This window comes from Heterodontus francisci, chromosome 29, assembly GCF_036365525.1.
Source record: "Heterodontus francisci isolate sHetFra1 chromosome 29, sHetFra1.hap1, whole genome shotgun sequence".
NCBI classification, from domain to species: Eukaryota; Metazoa; Chordata; class Chondrichthyes; order Heterodontiformes; family Heterodontidae; genus Heterodontus; species Heterodontus francisci.
In genome coordinates, this window is record NC_090399.1 from 50,554,224 (window position 1) to 50,570,181 (window position 15,958).

General features: G+C 46.8%; 2 pseudogenes; one reads left to right on the top strand and one right to left on the bottom strand.

The window, feature by feature from the left end:
* The window catches only part of LOC137346285 (interferon-induced very large GTPase 1-like), a 109,204-nt pseudogene extending 100,975 nt beyond the window's left edge, over positions 1-8,229 (bottom strand).
* Positions 8,230-13,330: 5,101 nt separating this feature from the next.
* Positions 13,331-15,474, top strand: LOC137345837 (uncharacterized; annotated as a pseudogene).
* The last annotated feature ends 484 nt before the right edge of the window (positions 15,475-15,958 follow it).

Consider the following 15,958-nt stretch of genomic DNA (forward strand, 5'->3'; position numbering starts at 1 on the left):
GAATCACATCTAATGTTGGACACTGTGTTTTGAAAGCACAGGCTGGTTGGTTATGCTGAATTACGCTGACAAACAATTTAAGATTGTCAGCTGGGCTCACAGTGCAGTACACTTGCGTGTACTGGAAGCTACATGTATTAATACACAGGGCCCTGTTCTTTGCAGACAGAAAGAACATGTACACACATTGCGCCTGTTTCAGTTGAACAAAATAAGTGACAGACATTCGCTGGTTCATTCCTCAGGGCAATGCCATGACCAATCAGAGTCAAACTGCCTGGTTTAAATTTCAAACAAAGCTTGGCAGTTAACTGTCAGCCATTGTAAACTGGTGCATTCCCCATGGCAACGCCTCTACCAATCAGAGTTCACTTGCCAACCAATCAGCACTCTCTTCTCACGCAGTATAAGTTATTGTTTTCCCTTACATTGGTTATTCTTGTGATTGTCCTGATGAGTGCAAGACGAAAAGCTTCGACAACATGTCTCTATTTTCAGCAAAAGAAAAGATAACCGAAATGTGTGGGTATACCTATCAAGAAAGGATGAGCAAGCTGGGTCTATTTTCTCTTGATAAAGGCAGCTGAGGGATGATTGAAGAAAGGTCTTAAAAATTATGAAAGGGTTTGATAGAGTGGATAGGGAGAGACAGTTTCCACTTGTGGGGAAAAGTATAACCATCAATATAACATAGTCACCGAGAAATCCAATCAGGAATTCAGAAGAAACATCTTCACCCAAAGAGTGGTGAGAATGTGGAACTCGCTAACACCGGGAGTGTTTGAACTGATAAAAACAAAGTAATTCATGACAACGCTACTTCATCGGTCACGTCATCAGGATGCGCCGCGGTGCGCACATGCGCAGACGGTCTCATGCCCCCTGCGCATGCGCTGCGGTCCGGCTTACCAGGACCGCTTTGCGCATGCGCAGACGACACGGTACGCGCATGCACACACAGTCTCCTCATCTCTGCGCATGCGCTGCGGTCCGACCTGCCAGGACCGTCGTGCGCAGGCGCAGTTGACGTCATCGCGTTATTTCGTCTTCCTCGCCGACGCGCCAGTTTGGCCTCTGCGCATGCGTCAAAGCTTCGGCGCAACTTTTTGAAAGTGGAAGGAGGGGAGGTTTCGTCGGGCATTTTCTCGCATTTTATCTGAATTATTTATTCGTTTTGGAGACTTGCTTCATTTTTATTTGACACAGGAGATTGTTCCAAGGTAAGTTGCTCTGCCTTTGTAAGTTGCTCTGAAAACATTTCTATTGTCTGGGCCACCGCATGTTCTCCAGTCCCTGTTGTAAGTTGCTCTGAAAACATTTCCATTGTCAGGGCCACCGCATGTTCTCCAGTCCCTGTTGTGAGTTGCTCTGAAAACATTTCCATTGTCTGGGCCACCGCATGTTCTCCAGCCCCTGTTGTGAGTTGCTCTGAAAACATTTCCATTGTCTGGGCCACCGCATGTTCTCCAGCCCCTGTTGTAAGTTGCTCTGAAAACATTTCCATTGTCTGGGCCACCGCATGTTCTCCAGCCCCTGTTGTAAGTTGCTCTGAAAACATTTCCATTGTCTGGGCCACCGCATGTTCTCCAGCCCCTGTTGTAAGTTGCTCTGAAAACATTTCCATTGTCTGGGCCACCGCATGTTCTCCAGTCCCTGTTGTGAGTTGCTCTGAAAACATTTCCATTGTCTGGGCCACCGCATGTTCTCCAGTCCCTGTTGTGAGTTGCTCTGAAAACATTTCCATTGGCTGGGCCACCGCATGTTCTCCAGCCCCTGTTGTGAGTTGCTCTGAAAACATTTCCATTGTCTGGGCCACCGCATGTTCTCCAGTCCCTGTTGTGAGTTGCTCTGAAAACATTTCCATTGTCTGGGCCACCGCATGTTCTCCAGCCCCTGTTGTGAGTTGCTCTGAAAACATTTCCATTGTCTGGGCCACCGCATGTTCTCCAGTCCCTGTTGTGAGTTGCTCTGAAAACATTTCCATTGTCTGGGCCACCGCATGTTCTCCAGTCCCTGTTGTGAGTTGCTCTGAAAACATTTCTATTGGCTGGGCCACCGCATGTTCTCCAGTCCCTGTTGTGAGTTGCTCTGAAAACATTTCCATTGTCTGGGCCACCGCATGTTCTCCAGTCCCTGTTGTGAGTTGCTCTGAAAACATTTCCATTGTCTGGGCCACCGCATGTTCTCCAGTCCCTGTTGTGAGTTGCTCTGAAAACATTTCCATTGTCTGGGCCACCGCATGTTCTCCAGTCCCTGTTGTGAGTTGCTCTGAAAACATTTCCATTGTCTGGGCCACCGCATGTTCTCCAGTCCCTGTTGTGAGTTGCTCTGAAAACATTTCCATTGTCTGGGCCACCGCATGTTCTCCAGTCCCTGTTGTGAGTTGCTCTGAAAACATTTCCATTGTCTGGGCCACCGCATGTTCTCCAGTCCCTGTTGTGAGTTGCTCTGAAAACATTTCCATTGTCTGGGCCACCGCATGTTCTCCAGTCCCTGTTGTGAGTTGCTCTGAAAACATTTCCATTGTCTGGGCCACCGCATGTTCTCCAGTCCCTGTTGTGAGTTGCTCTGAAAACATTTCCATTGTCTGGGCCACCGCATGTTCTCCAGTCCCTGTTGTGAGTTGCTCTGAAAACATTTCCATTGGCTGGGCCACCGCATGTAGCAGGATGAAGGCACAGTGACTGTGATTTCTGGCGCCAAACAGTACACACTGCAGATACATGATGGCCAGGCTACCTGCAGCTGCATCTTCTCCATTCAGACTTTGTTGCCCTGCAAACATGCTGTTGTTGTGCAGAGGCATCTGGGTCTGCCTTTGGACAGGCTCGCCCCCAATTGTCGCTGGCGTGCATCTCAGACACCAACGACGACAGGCATGGCTGCTGCCATTGTGATTACAGAGGAACAGCCAAGGCCCCTCAGCCACAATGAAAAATACCGCTTGCTTTCAGATCAATTGTACCAGCTACAACAGGCCGTTCTGCAGAGTGGAACGGCAGCATTCATGAGGAGACTGGACTGGCTGCGGCAACAGACTCTCCGCTGGCAGCAAGGACTGGCTGATGAGATGGAGCCATTTACTATGCCCAACAATTGCCCGGAAGCACCTTCAGATGGAGGTGGCCGCGCGCTGGACATCAGTCACGTGTCACAAACCCTGGATCCTGAGCGTCTCACCCCCTAGCCTAATGATCTGATGGACTATACATATGCCTGCCTGTTCAAATCTCCACTTCCCCTACCTGCGGTACCCTCTCCTTGCTGCTCAGTTACACAGTCACCTGCTCCTACACCCATCAGGGCAGTGCTCATGGGCACACAGTTACCTGCTCCTACACCCATCAGGGCAGTGCTCATGGACACACAGCCACCTGTTACCCCATCCGACGTTGAAACAACCATGCAGAGCCTTGTGAGACTCCGCAATTGCCAGTTGCTGCCTGTCAAGCAGAGAGGGTGTCCAAAGGGGTCAAGCACTTGGGGAACATTCAGCAAGAAGAGACTGAGCACTAAAAGAAACAAGCAGGCCGTGTCCAGTGGTAGCAGAAATGTGAATGCTCTTGCTGTGAACACAACTGGTGACAGTAGTAGGCAGGATTAAATGGGAATGGATGGGAAGACGCACGTGTAACATAACCACTGGCAGGGAACTGCTGGGCTAAATGGCCAGCTTTATGTTCATAGCTCAAAAGAAATGTGCTTCTTTTCCAGCACCCTCACATCATTCATGTTTTCCCTGAGAGCAGCATTGAACCATCACGAGATAGGGGCAGTAACATCATCCTGCCTCCTACAGCTGAGGTGGGTACTAAGTGATTAATTGGCGGTGTTATCAGTACATGCCTTTACCGCAGAACACAAAGCATGCTGAACAGTAATTTCATTGGAGGGAGGGAAGCTCTGACACTGATGTTCTTTCCTTATTTTCTTTCATGTAAAACGTGCCCTTGAGAAAACAATCCTTGACACTTAAGGACGGCATTCCAGCAAAGGAGGCAGTGCAGGAGAGGACGCAAGGATGTGCTGATTCCTGCATCTGAGGTGGGTAATAAGTGCTTCATTGGCGACATTATCAATTGGTGCCTTCACTGCAGAACTTAAAAAGGTGTGCGCAACAGTAATTTCAGTGGATGGACGGAGGCAAGCTCTGACTCTGATTTGCTTTATTTCTTTTCATGTAAAACATGCCGTCGAGAAAACAATCCTTGAGACTTAAGGTCAGCATTCAAGCAACGAAGGCAACTAGATCATGCTGCGGAGCTCATCACGATGTGGAAAGGAACATTGCATTTATGGATGAATTGGGAATGCACATTGGGATGCGCTTGGGGAACATTCACCAAGAATAGACTGAGCTCAGACTCTTGTGACTTTGCCTTCTTCACATGGACAATACAGTAGTGGAATAGAGAGCCAGGCTTTTATTCACCACAAGGCTCTCCAGGAACAATCTCTTTAGCTGTGCATAGCAGAGACTCGGCCTGTCTGTCTAACGGGAATGCTGGACACAACACTCATGTATCCATGCACAGCAGTTCCTCGGATACTTAATGAACTTAATAAAACTTTTCAATAATTAAACCCAGAATTGTTGAGGTTTTGTTTTGCATGCTATTTCCCCGACTTTGCAACTGCACTTCAGATATTCAACTATGGTGGGGAGGGTAGAGGGAAGGGTGGGTGAAGAGGGGGAGGGGTGGGGAGAGCGGGGAGGGGTGGGGAGAGGGAGCATGCAAAATGCAGGGACCAAACAGTTGCAATGCCTGAAGTACTGTGGAGAAGTAGAGAAAGCAACTAGGTAGGGGAGAAAGCAACTGGATTGGGCATCCGCAGCTGGAGGGAACGGCTGAATGGAGAGGGCCGGAAGCGAGAGGCCGTAGAGAGCCGCGGGGAGCGAGCGTGCGAAGACCTTGGTGTCACCGGGTCCAGGGACTGGCCAGTAAGTCTTTTGCTGTTGTGTTTATAGCGCATGCACAGAAAAAGGCACTCCTCTTCCGTTCCGCTGCTCCCCCCACCCCCCCCCCCCACTCTCTCCCCTTCCTCCCTCTCCCCCCAGCTTTCTCCCTCTCCCCTTCCTTACCCCTCCCTCTCTCTCTCCCCCCTCCCCCTCCCCCTCTTTCTCTCCCCCTCCCCCTCTCCCTCTTTCTCCCCCTCTCCCCCTCCCCCTCTTTCTCCCCCCCTCTTTCTCCCCCCCTCTTTCTCCCCCTCCCCCCTCCCTCTTTCTCCCCCTCCCCCCTTCCTTACCCCTCCCTCTCCCCCCTCTCCCTCCCCCCTCTCCCTCTTTCTCCCCCTCCTCCCTTCCTTACCCCTCCCTCTCCCTCTTTCTCCCCCTCTCCCTCCCCCTCTCCCCTTCCTTACCCCTCCCTCTACCTCCCCCTCCCTCTTTCTCCCCCCCTCCCTCTTTCTCCCCCCTCTCCCTCTTTTTCCCCCTCCCCCCTCTCCCTCCCTCTCCCTCTCTCTTTCTCCCCCTCCCCCCTTCCTTACCCCTCCCTCTCCCTCTTTCTCCCCCCTCCCTCTTTCTCCCCCCTCCCTCTCCCTCTTTCTCCCCCCTCCCCCTCCCTCTTTCTCCCCCCTCTCCCTCCCTCTTTCTACCCCCTCTCCCTCCCTCTTTCTCCCCCCTCCCTCTTTCTTCCCCCCTCCCTCTCCCTCTTTCTCTCCCTCTTTCTTCCCCCCTCCCTCTCCCTCTTTCTCCCCCCCTCCCTCTCCCCCTTTCTCCGCCCCCTCCCTCTCCCCCTTTCTCCCCCCCCCTCCCTCTCCCTCCCCCCCCTCGCCCCCCGGCGCCGCTACCGCTGGTCTCCCCGCGCTGCTGTCCCCGGCCCCCGCGCTGATCTCCCCGGCCCCCGCACAGCTCTCCCCGGCCCGCTCCACTCTCTCACTCCAGCCATTGTATTCTGCCACGTGTTTGTTAGGTTTCATCTCTGTGATTTTTTGAGCAGCGCCATCTTTAGTCCTGGCAGCTGCTACAGTCGCAAGCTGTGACGTTTTCGTGGCACATGCTGTATTTGCGCATGTGCCAAAACAGCGCCACCTACCGATCGCGTTGTCAACAATTGAGGTCTACATTTAAGGGGCGGCTGAACAAGCATATCATGGAGAAGGGAATAGAGGGTTAAGATGATAGATTTAGATAAAGAAAGACTGGAAAAGGCTCAAATGGAGCATAAACACCAGAATGGAATATTTGGGCTGAATGTTTGTTTCTGTGCCACACATTCTATTGATGTAAAATACACACACATTGTCCCTGACAGATACAAATATTGTCTTAAATACATACACAAATATTGTCTCACCCACCCAGTCAGATAAGTATCCACACACATGCACAAACATTGGCCCATACATTCATAGAATCATAGAAAGTTTATGGTACAGAAAGAGGACACTTGGCCCATCGTATCTGTGCTGGCCCAAAAACGATCCACCTATTCTAATCCCACCTTCCAGCATTTTGCCCATAGCCCTGCAGATTACAGCACTTGGGGTACATATCCAGACTCCTTTTGAATGAACTGAGGGTCTCTGCCTCAACTGCCCTTTCAGGCAGTGAGTTCCAGACATACAACACCATCTGGGTGAAAACCAGTTTGGTCTCATCTCCCTCTAATTTTTTTACCAATCACTTTAAAACTCTGCCCCTTCATCACTGACCTCTCTGCTAAGGTGAATCGACCCTTCACCTCCACTCTATCCAGGCTCCTCAAAATTTTGTGCATTTCACTCAGATTTCCCTTCAGCCTTCTCGGTTCCAAGGAGAACAACCCCAGCCTATCCAATCTTTCCTCATCGCTGCATTTGTCCAGTCCTGGCAACATCCTCGTAAATCTCCCCTGTACCCTCTCTAGTGTAATTACATCCTTTCTGTAATGAGGTGACTAGAACAGCACACAGTACTCAAGTTGTGGCCTGGCCCTAACCCCTCCTCACACACACACACACGCTGCCCCCGCTCCTCACACACACATATTGCGCCCCCTCCTCACACACACACTGCCCCCGCTCCTCACACACACATATTGCCCCCCCTCCTCACACACACACTGACCCCGCTCCTCACCCACCCTAACACACACACATAAATTGTCTCACACACACACGTTTCTAAATTTGTCCCCGGGCTGTGACTGTCACTGGCCAGGCCAGCCTTTATTGCCCCTCCATAATTTCCCTTGAGAAGGTGGTTGTGAGCTGCCTTCTTGAACAGCTGCAGTCCATGTGAGGTAGGTACACCCACAGTGCTGTTAGGAAGGGAGTTCCAGAATTTTGACCCAGCAACAGTGAAGGAACGGCGATATAGTTCCAAGTCAGGATGGTGTGTGGCTTGGAGGGGAACTTGTCCCACACACAGATATACAAACACATTGTTACATACACACAGAAATTAATTAACTAAAGATCACTCACACACTCATAAACATATCTCACACTCAAACACACACACAAACACCAATATCAAACACACCCACATACGTTCATGGTCTCACACTCACAAACAATCTCTTACACACACATATAAGCATTGTCTCACACTTAGCTGCACACAAGCACACTATCATGCTCTCACACTCATACACATGCACACAAACATTGTCTCACACTAATGTGATACATTCACACAAAACTGAATGGTGGCTCACACTCACACAATACTATTAACCACACACAACCATTGTCACACTCACCCACACTCTCACTGTCTAACACTAACACACAAGCACACCCTCACACTCACACAGATCAACAGGTAGCCTCACACTCACAAGTTCCCTTATCGATGAAATTATTTCACTGACCAGTACATGAAGTATCTGTTATCCAGCTGAGGGGGAATTGCTGTAGCAGCACGATGGAAACAATGCTTTCACCTCCAGGAAAACTGGCTCAGACTCTCCTGACTGGTGGGAGATGAAGTCAGGCTCCAAGTGTTTCAGTGATTAAAAGTCTTGTGTCAAACAGTTTTTGATGTGCAGTAACGGTGCTGTCAGATCCAGAAAAAGATTCTTTACAATAGACACTGATGCAACCGACTGTGTTTGCAGGTAACAACATTCTGAACTTGTACAGGAAATGCTGCAGGTTTCTCTGAGAGATTCAGAGGTGGAGTCGCAACCAATTTACTTTACTTTCTTTATCAGTTCTCCACAATGAAACCATTTCCCAGAAATGTTAACAGTTCTGTTTTAACTCATAATGTAACATCTGAGCCCATCATAGACAAATAAATAAGGTCAGAACAGGCCGTGACAGGGGGTAAGTTGCAGAATACATAGCGAGCTGGCTGCAAGTAGGAAGTGGGGCACCACAAAGATCAGTGCGACAGTTGTTCACAAGTTATAATCACGATTTAGAATTTGCAACTAGATTTGCTGATGAGACCAAATTTGGAGGATCATCAATACTGAGGAGGACTGCAACAAATTACAAAAAAACAACAATAATCTTGCAGAATGGGCCTGTATTTGGAAAGTTTCAGCACAGATCAGTGTGAGATATCACATCTTGATGAGATAAACAAGGAGGTCACTTATAATATGGTTAGACCACACTCCACCCAGACCCAACCAGCAAATGTGACACAGAGTTCAGGGAAGAGGTGGGGGGAGGGGTTGGTGCAGGCAATCAGGAGCTGTAGTTGAGGGGGAGGTGGAATAAAGCCGCTGTCACCTTTCCACTGGGGGGCCTCCATGGGGTGAACAGGCAGGAGAGACCACGGCCCCCACATCCCCCAGCCGAGCCTGCAATCAGGCCACCTGGTTATAGCCTGGCGGCATCGCCATGTAGGATCGTCACCCCTGCAGCTGGTAAAATACCTGTAGAATCAGGAGGAGACCCTTGAGTAGACATTAATCAGCCATGTCCCAGGGTTAACCTCTGAATAAATAAACAGGGCAATAAAAAACAATCGAAGATACAAGGATTGAACTTCCCCCAATCTTCAGAAAATGATGTCGGAGATGTGAGAATAAGAAATACTGAAATGTTGTTTCTACAGCTTGTGGAAAGTTACCAAGAAGTCATTTGTGCACAACATAATGAAATCACTGAAAAAGAGAACTGATAAGGATATGTCAGTGGAGACCTTAAGACAGTACATCACTGACAAAGAGAATTGATAAGGGTATGTAAGTGGAGACCTTGGGACAGTACATCACTTAAAAATTGTGCTTAGGCAGATAACAGAGAAACAGCAAGAGTTAGAACAACGGATGTAGTGAATAAGAAACTGCCCCACTAAGATAAAGGCTGACAGCTGCAAGTTAAAACACATAATGGAGAGCCAAATAAGGTAAAACAAAAACAAGAGTTAGGGGCTAGAAAGTTAGAGTAGGGGGAGAAGTAAACAGAGGAGGAGACTGTAGCAACCATAGGATAGGTTAGTGTCATAATACGTTATAACCAATAATGTAAAATAAAGGCGTGGACAAATGGATTTGTATTGTATAAACATGAACTGAATATGTTGATCGGTGTGCCTGCTTGTAGGACACCCGATCTTGCAAGACCGTTAAATAAACTTACTTCTTCAGAGTTTGACTTGGTGTAAATTGTTATCAAGTGGGCTACGTTTCTCACAATTGGGGGCTCGTCCGGGATCTCTTCATCATTGCCGGGACCGCGGCCGACGACAGTCGAGAAGACGCGTCCCGTTAATTTAAAAACGGTCTCGTTTCTCTCGTTGGTAGCGGACCCGAGTAATCGACTGAAAATGATCCTAGGGAAGTCACTCTGAACGAGTATTTAGTGCGGCAGGTACACACGTGAAGTCAGGCAACTCCGTGCACGGACCAAGGTAAGAAAAACGACTTTTAAGTATTATCTTGGTGACTTATGGTTAACTGTAGGATAAGACCTTCTAAGTACCAAAAGTCCTTGAGGAGTGAATTTTACAGTCCTGCAGTATAAGACCCTTCAGCTAGGAGGTGAGTACTGTATGGTATAAGACCCTTCAGTTAGGAGGTGAATACCGTAAGGTATAAGACCCTTCAGCTAGGAGGTGAATACCGTGGGGTACAAGACCCTTCAGTTAGGAGGTGAATACTGTGGGGCAGTATAAGACCCTTCAGCTAGGAGGTGAGTACTGTATGGTATAAGACCCTTCAGTTAGGAGGTGAATACCGTAAGGTATAAGACCCTTCAGCTAGGAGGTGAATACCGTAGGGTACAAGACCCTTCAGTTAGGAGGTGAATACTGTGGGGCAGTATAAGACCCTTCAGCTAGGAGGTGAATACCGTAAGGTATAAGACCCTTCAGTTAGGAGGTGAATACTGGTTAACTGTAGGATAAGACCTTCTAAGTACCAAAAGTCCTTGAGGAGTGAATTTTACAGTCCTGCAGTATAAGACCCTTCAGCTAGGAGGTGAGTACTGTATGGTATAAGACCCTTCAGTTAGGAGGTGAATACCGTAAGGTATAAGACCCTTCAGCTAGGAGGTGAATACCGTGGGGTACAAGACCCTTCAGTTAGGAGGTAAATACTGTGGGGCAGTATAAGACCCTTCAGCTAGGAGGTGAGTACTGTATGGTATAAGACCCTTCAGTTAGGAGGTGAATACCGTAAGGTATAAGACCCTTCAGCTAGGAGGTGAATACCGTAGGGTACAAGACCCTTCAGTTAGGAGGTGAATACTGTGGAGCAGTATAAGACCCTTCAGCTAGGAGGTGAATACCGTAAGGTATAAGACCCTTCAGTTAGGAGGTGAATACTGGTTAACTGTAGGATAAGACCTTCTAAGTACTGCAGTATAAGACCCTTCAGCTAGGAGGTGAGTACCGTAGGGTACAAGACCCTTCAGTTAGGAGGTGAATACTGTGGGGCAGTATAAGACCCTTCAGCTAGGAGGTGAGTACTGTATGGTATAAGACCCTTCAGTTAGGAGGTGAATACCGTAAGGTATAAGACCCTTCAGCTAGGAGGTGAATACCGTAGGGTACAAGACCCTTCAGTTAGGAGGTGAATACTGCCGGGTATAAGACCCTTCAGTTAACCATGGGAAATAAATCGTCTAAAAAGGAAGACGATGGGAGACAAGGAAAGTCTGCCGGCAACATCCCTCCAGAAAGTCCATTGGGACGGATGTTGGAGTATTGGGATTTAGAGTCAAAAACCAAGGAGAAAAAGACCCAAATATGATCTAAGGACAGCAAGAAGGACCACCCCTAAACCCGACGATAACGACGACGATAGAGACAGAGAGTCTCCGAAGACAATGATGACCTTGAGAGAGGTACCAATAGGAAATAATGAAATTGGATTTGTTAGTGCACCATTAACATCAGGAGAGGTAAGAGTGTTTAAAAAGGAAATGAAAGTCCTCGTAGAAGACCCCTGAAAATTTGGGAAAGAGAAAACCCTCCCGGGGTAGGGGGAAACGAACCAGCCGAACAAAAATACCCTAATCAAGACCCGCAGTGGCAGAACAATAATATCGGCCATAGGGGCCAGATGAAAGACCTTAGAAATCTGATAGTAAAAGGCATTGTTGTAAACAAGTAGTTGAAGCCCCTGCAAAACTTATGCCTTTACAGAGTTACCGCAGGCCCCTCTTATGGCACAAGCAGGCGACGTATTGAGTGCGACCCCTCTGGGTGTTGAAGGCTGTTTCTAGACAAATAGAGACCATTAAAGGCACCTAGGTGGGATCAAGGGATTGATTTTTAAAAATGTTTTGAAGAATCAAAAGGGGGGACTTTTGTGAATTCTGTAAACAGAATTTAGATTTTAGAATTTTTAAGAACAGAATTACATGGGAACATTTAAGATGAAACAATTAATCAGTCATGTATTGCTAACAAGCTAGCTTCAGTGCTGTAGGGAGGGACAGCTTATCAGAAATGACTTCATAACTTCAGGGCTGCAGAGGCAACTTGGCCTTGCAGCTGGTACAGCGAGAGAGAGAGAGAGAGAGAGAGACATTGTACTTCAACAGCACTCTTCTTATCACCCAGACATGACAATCCTAGGGAAAGGCTAGAATGAAAAACATACCGACCAGGCTAATACACGCCCCCTTGTTAGAGGGTGGCTCAGCCTACCCTGAAACAATTAATCAGTCATGTACTGCTAACAAGCTAGCTTCAGTGCTGTAGGGAGGGACAGCTTATCAGAAATGACTTCATAACTTCAGGGCTGCAGAGGCAACTTGGCCTTGCAGCTGGTACAGCAAGAGAGAGAGAGACATTGTACTTCAACAGCACTCTTCTTATCACCCAGACATGACAATCCTAGGGAAAAGTTAGAATGAAAAACATACCGACCAGGCTAATACACGCCCCCTTGTTAGAGGGTGGCTCAGCCTACCCTTCTGATTCAGCAGTTGCTGAGTTTTTTATATTATACTTTTTAAATGTTATTTGAGTAAATGGATCCACATAATCCTAGTGAATATATATATATAATCATATATAAGTTGATCAGTAGAGAGAAGGTTATCATAGAATGATAAAAGGGGGGAATGTGGAAGTGAGCAGAAAGGCATGGCACAATGCTTAATGGGAAATATAGCCAAGTTAAGAATAGTAGCTTTGCTGAGCTTTAATTTTAAGTGGCAGAAACCACAATGAAATAGCTAAAAGGGATGGCCAGAGTGTGTGCAAGCTGTGGCAGCCACAGCACTTCAGACCAAGGAAGTCATTTTACCTCGAAGCTATTACAAGAAATAGTTAGGGGATTGGGAATCCAATGGGACTTCCATACCCCTTGGCACCCTCCCTCTTCAGGGCGGGTGGAAAGAATGAATCAGACCTTAAAGAAACACCTGTCCAAACTGATACTTGAAACAAGGTTACCCTGGACAAAATGTTTACCTATAGCGATACTCAGAATTCGGACAGCCCCTAGAAAAGATGTGGGACTGTCCCCCTATGAAATGCTATTCGGATTACCCTATATGGGAACCAGGGGCAAGATGCCAACCTTAGAAACTAAAGATTCGTTTCTCAAGAACTATATACTGGCGTTGTCTTCCTCATTGTCATTCCTCAGGAAGCAAGGCCTGTTAGCACAGACCCCACCTCTCGAATTTGCAGTGCACAAGATCCAACCAGGAGATTGGGTTCTGGTGAAATCGTGGAAAGAGACTAAACTACAACTGAACTGGGAAAGACCATACTAGACTCTCCTAACCACTGAAACAGCCAGAAGAACGGCAGAAAGAGGTTGGACCCACTACACAAGAATCAAGGGGCCGGTACAACCCCCGGCCGAGGAAGGAACTTGGACAACCGAATTAACGGAAGAACCATTGAAAATAAAGCTTAAAAGACTTTGAGTAACGAACTTTTTTTTATATAGCGGCACGAGCGCGGGAATACTGTCTGTAATATTGTGTGCCTTCTCTCTTTCTTTTCAAAAATAGCCAGGAAATAAAATGGGTTGGATGTTTTTGTATTACCCACTTCCAATTAGACAACAAGGTGTTTGGAGTAACAGTTAGAGAAGGGAAAAAGAAAGGTGAATTAAAATGTTGTTTTCAGGTAACAATAGATAAGACTGGTAAACCATCTAACAAACTAAAAGGGACCTCTCATAACGATCCTAACATAGTAAAAATAATAGAGGTAAAAGACTTGAGAAAGACAATTGAGATAGAAACCGGTTACGGGGACACAAATGCCTGGGTAGAATGGATAAAATTACCTGTAAAAAGTTTGAACAAAAACAATTGCTATGCTTGTGCATCTGGTAGACCGATAGCTCAAGTAGTACCTTTCCCGCTGGGGTGGGAGCGTGACCGAAAGGGCATGGAATGCATGTTAGCCCTATATCAGGATAAGACGGCTTGGGGTATTCAAACTTGCATATCCTTGTCAATAATGTTCCCTCCCCTAGAGAAAGAAGATTCAAGGACTCCCCCTTCATTTTTAGCCACCAGTGTGAATCACACATCATGCGTACGTCGACATGGTGCGGAGCTAACCAGAAATATGGGAGAGTTGAAGTCATGCATAGAGACTGAGGACGTAACTGGAAGAGTCAGGGGAGGGAACTACTCATCATTGAATGTCCCCAGAGCGGATTTATGGTGGTATTGCGGAGGAAAAATCCTGAGACAGACCCTACCCTCCCAGTGGAAGGGGACGTGCGCAATTGTTCAATTGGCAATACCATTCACCTTGGCATTTGAGAAACAAAAGATAATAACGAGGGAAAGGGGTAAAAGGGAAGCGATAGCGAACTCTTTTGACAACCAGGTATACATGGATTTCATAGGGGTCCCAAGAGGGGTAACCTGATGAATTCAAGGCCCGAAACCAAATAACCGCCGGTTTCGAGTCTTTGTTGTGGTGGGTCACTATTAACAAAAATGTAGATTGGATAAATTATATTTATTACAACCAACAAAGATTTATAAATTATACTAGAGATGCGGTAAAAGGTATAGCTGAACAATTAGATGCCACTAGTAGAATGGCTTGGGAAAATTGACTGGCTCTAGATATGATCTTAGCAGAAAAAGGAGGTGTGTGTATAATGTTAGGAGGGAAATGTTGCACATTTATCCCAAATAACACAGCACCCGATGGTTCAATCACCCGAGCACTGCAAGGGTTAACAACTTTAGCAGAAGAGATGGCTGAAAATTCAGGAGCAGACACTTCCCTGACGGGGTGGCTTGAATCCTGGTTTGGAAAATGGAAAGGCATGATAATCTCGGTTTTTACCTCCCTGATCATGGTTGTCGGAATACTAATAGCCATCGGGTGTTGTATTATTCCTTGTGTAAGAGGGCTGACACAGCGATTGATTGAGACAGCTTTGACGAAGCAGATGTCAATACAAAGAGGCCAGGAAGAAAGTATATACCTGTTAGGTAATGACAAAGTGGATAGTATCAACGGAGATACAGACATTGAAAAGGCGGCTGAAATAATGCTCAGAGGATTTGAGAGGACATATGAGAAACCTCCGCAGTATGTAGAAAACAACAAGGATTAAGTAAAAGAAAAGGGGGAATTGTGAGAATAAGAAATACTGAAATGTTGTTTCTACAGCTTGTGGAAAGTTACCAAGAAGTCATTTGTGCACAACATAATGAAATCACTGAAAAAGAGAACTGATAAGGATATGTCAGTGGAGACCTTAAGACAGTACATCACTGACAAAGAGAATTGATAAGGGTATGTAAGTACAGACCTTGGGACAGTACATCACTTAAAAATTGTGCTTAGGCGGATAACAGAGAAACAGCAAGAGTTAGAACAACGGATGTAGTGAATAAGAAACTGCCCCACTAAGATAAAGGCTGACAGCTGCAAGTTAAAACACATAATGGAGAGCCAAATAAGGTAAAACAAAAACAAGAGTTAGGGGCTAGAAAGTTAGAGTAGGGGGAGAAGTAAACAGAGGAGGAGACTGTAGCAACCATAGGATAGGTTAGTGTCATAATACGTTATAACCAATAATGTAAAATAAAGGCGTGGACAAATGGATTTGTATTGTATAAACATGAACTGAATATGTTGATCGGTGTGCCTGCTTGTAGGACACCCGATCTTGCAAGACCGTTAAATAAACTTACTTCTTCAGAGTTTGACTTGGTGTAAATTGTTATCAAGTGGGCTACGTTTCTCACAGAGAGAAGAACAAGGAAACACAAAGAACAGAACTGGACCACTCAATGCTGTAGAAATCAAAAGAGAAAAGGACTAAAACTGACAGTGCTGTATCTATAGAGAGAGAGAGACAGACAGACCAGGCCTAAAACTGATAGTACTGTATCTGTAGAGAGAGAGACAGAGAGAGAGAGAGAGACCAGGCCGAAAACTAACAGTGCTGTATCTGTAGAAAGAGAGAGAGCGACCAGGCCGAAAACTGACAGTGCTGTATCTGTAGAGAGAGAGAGAGAGAGACCAGGCCGAAAACTGACAGTGCTGTATCTGTAGACAGAGAGACAGAGAGAGCGAGAGAGACCAGGCCGAAAACTGTCAGTGCTGTATCTGTAGAGAGAGAGAGAG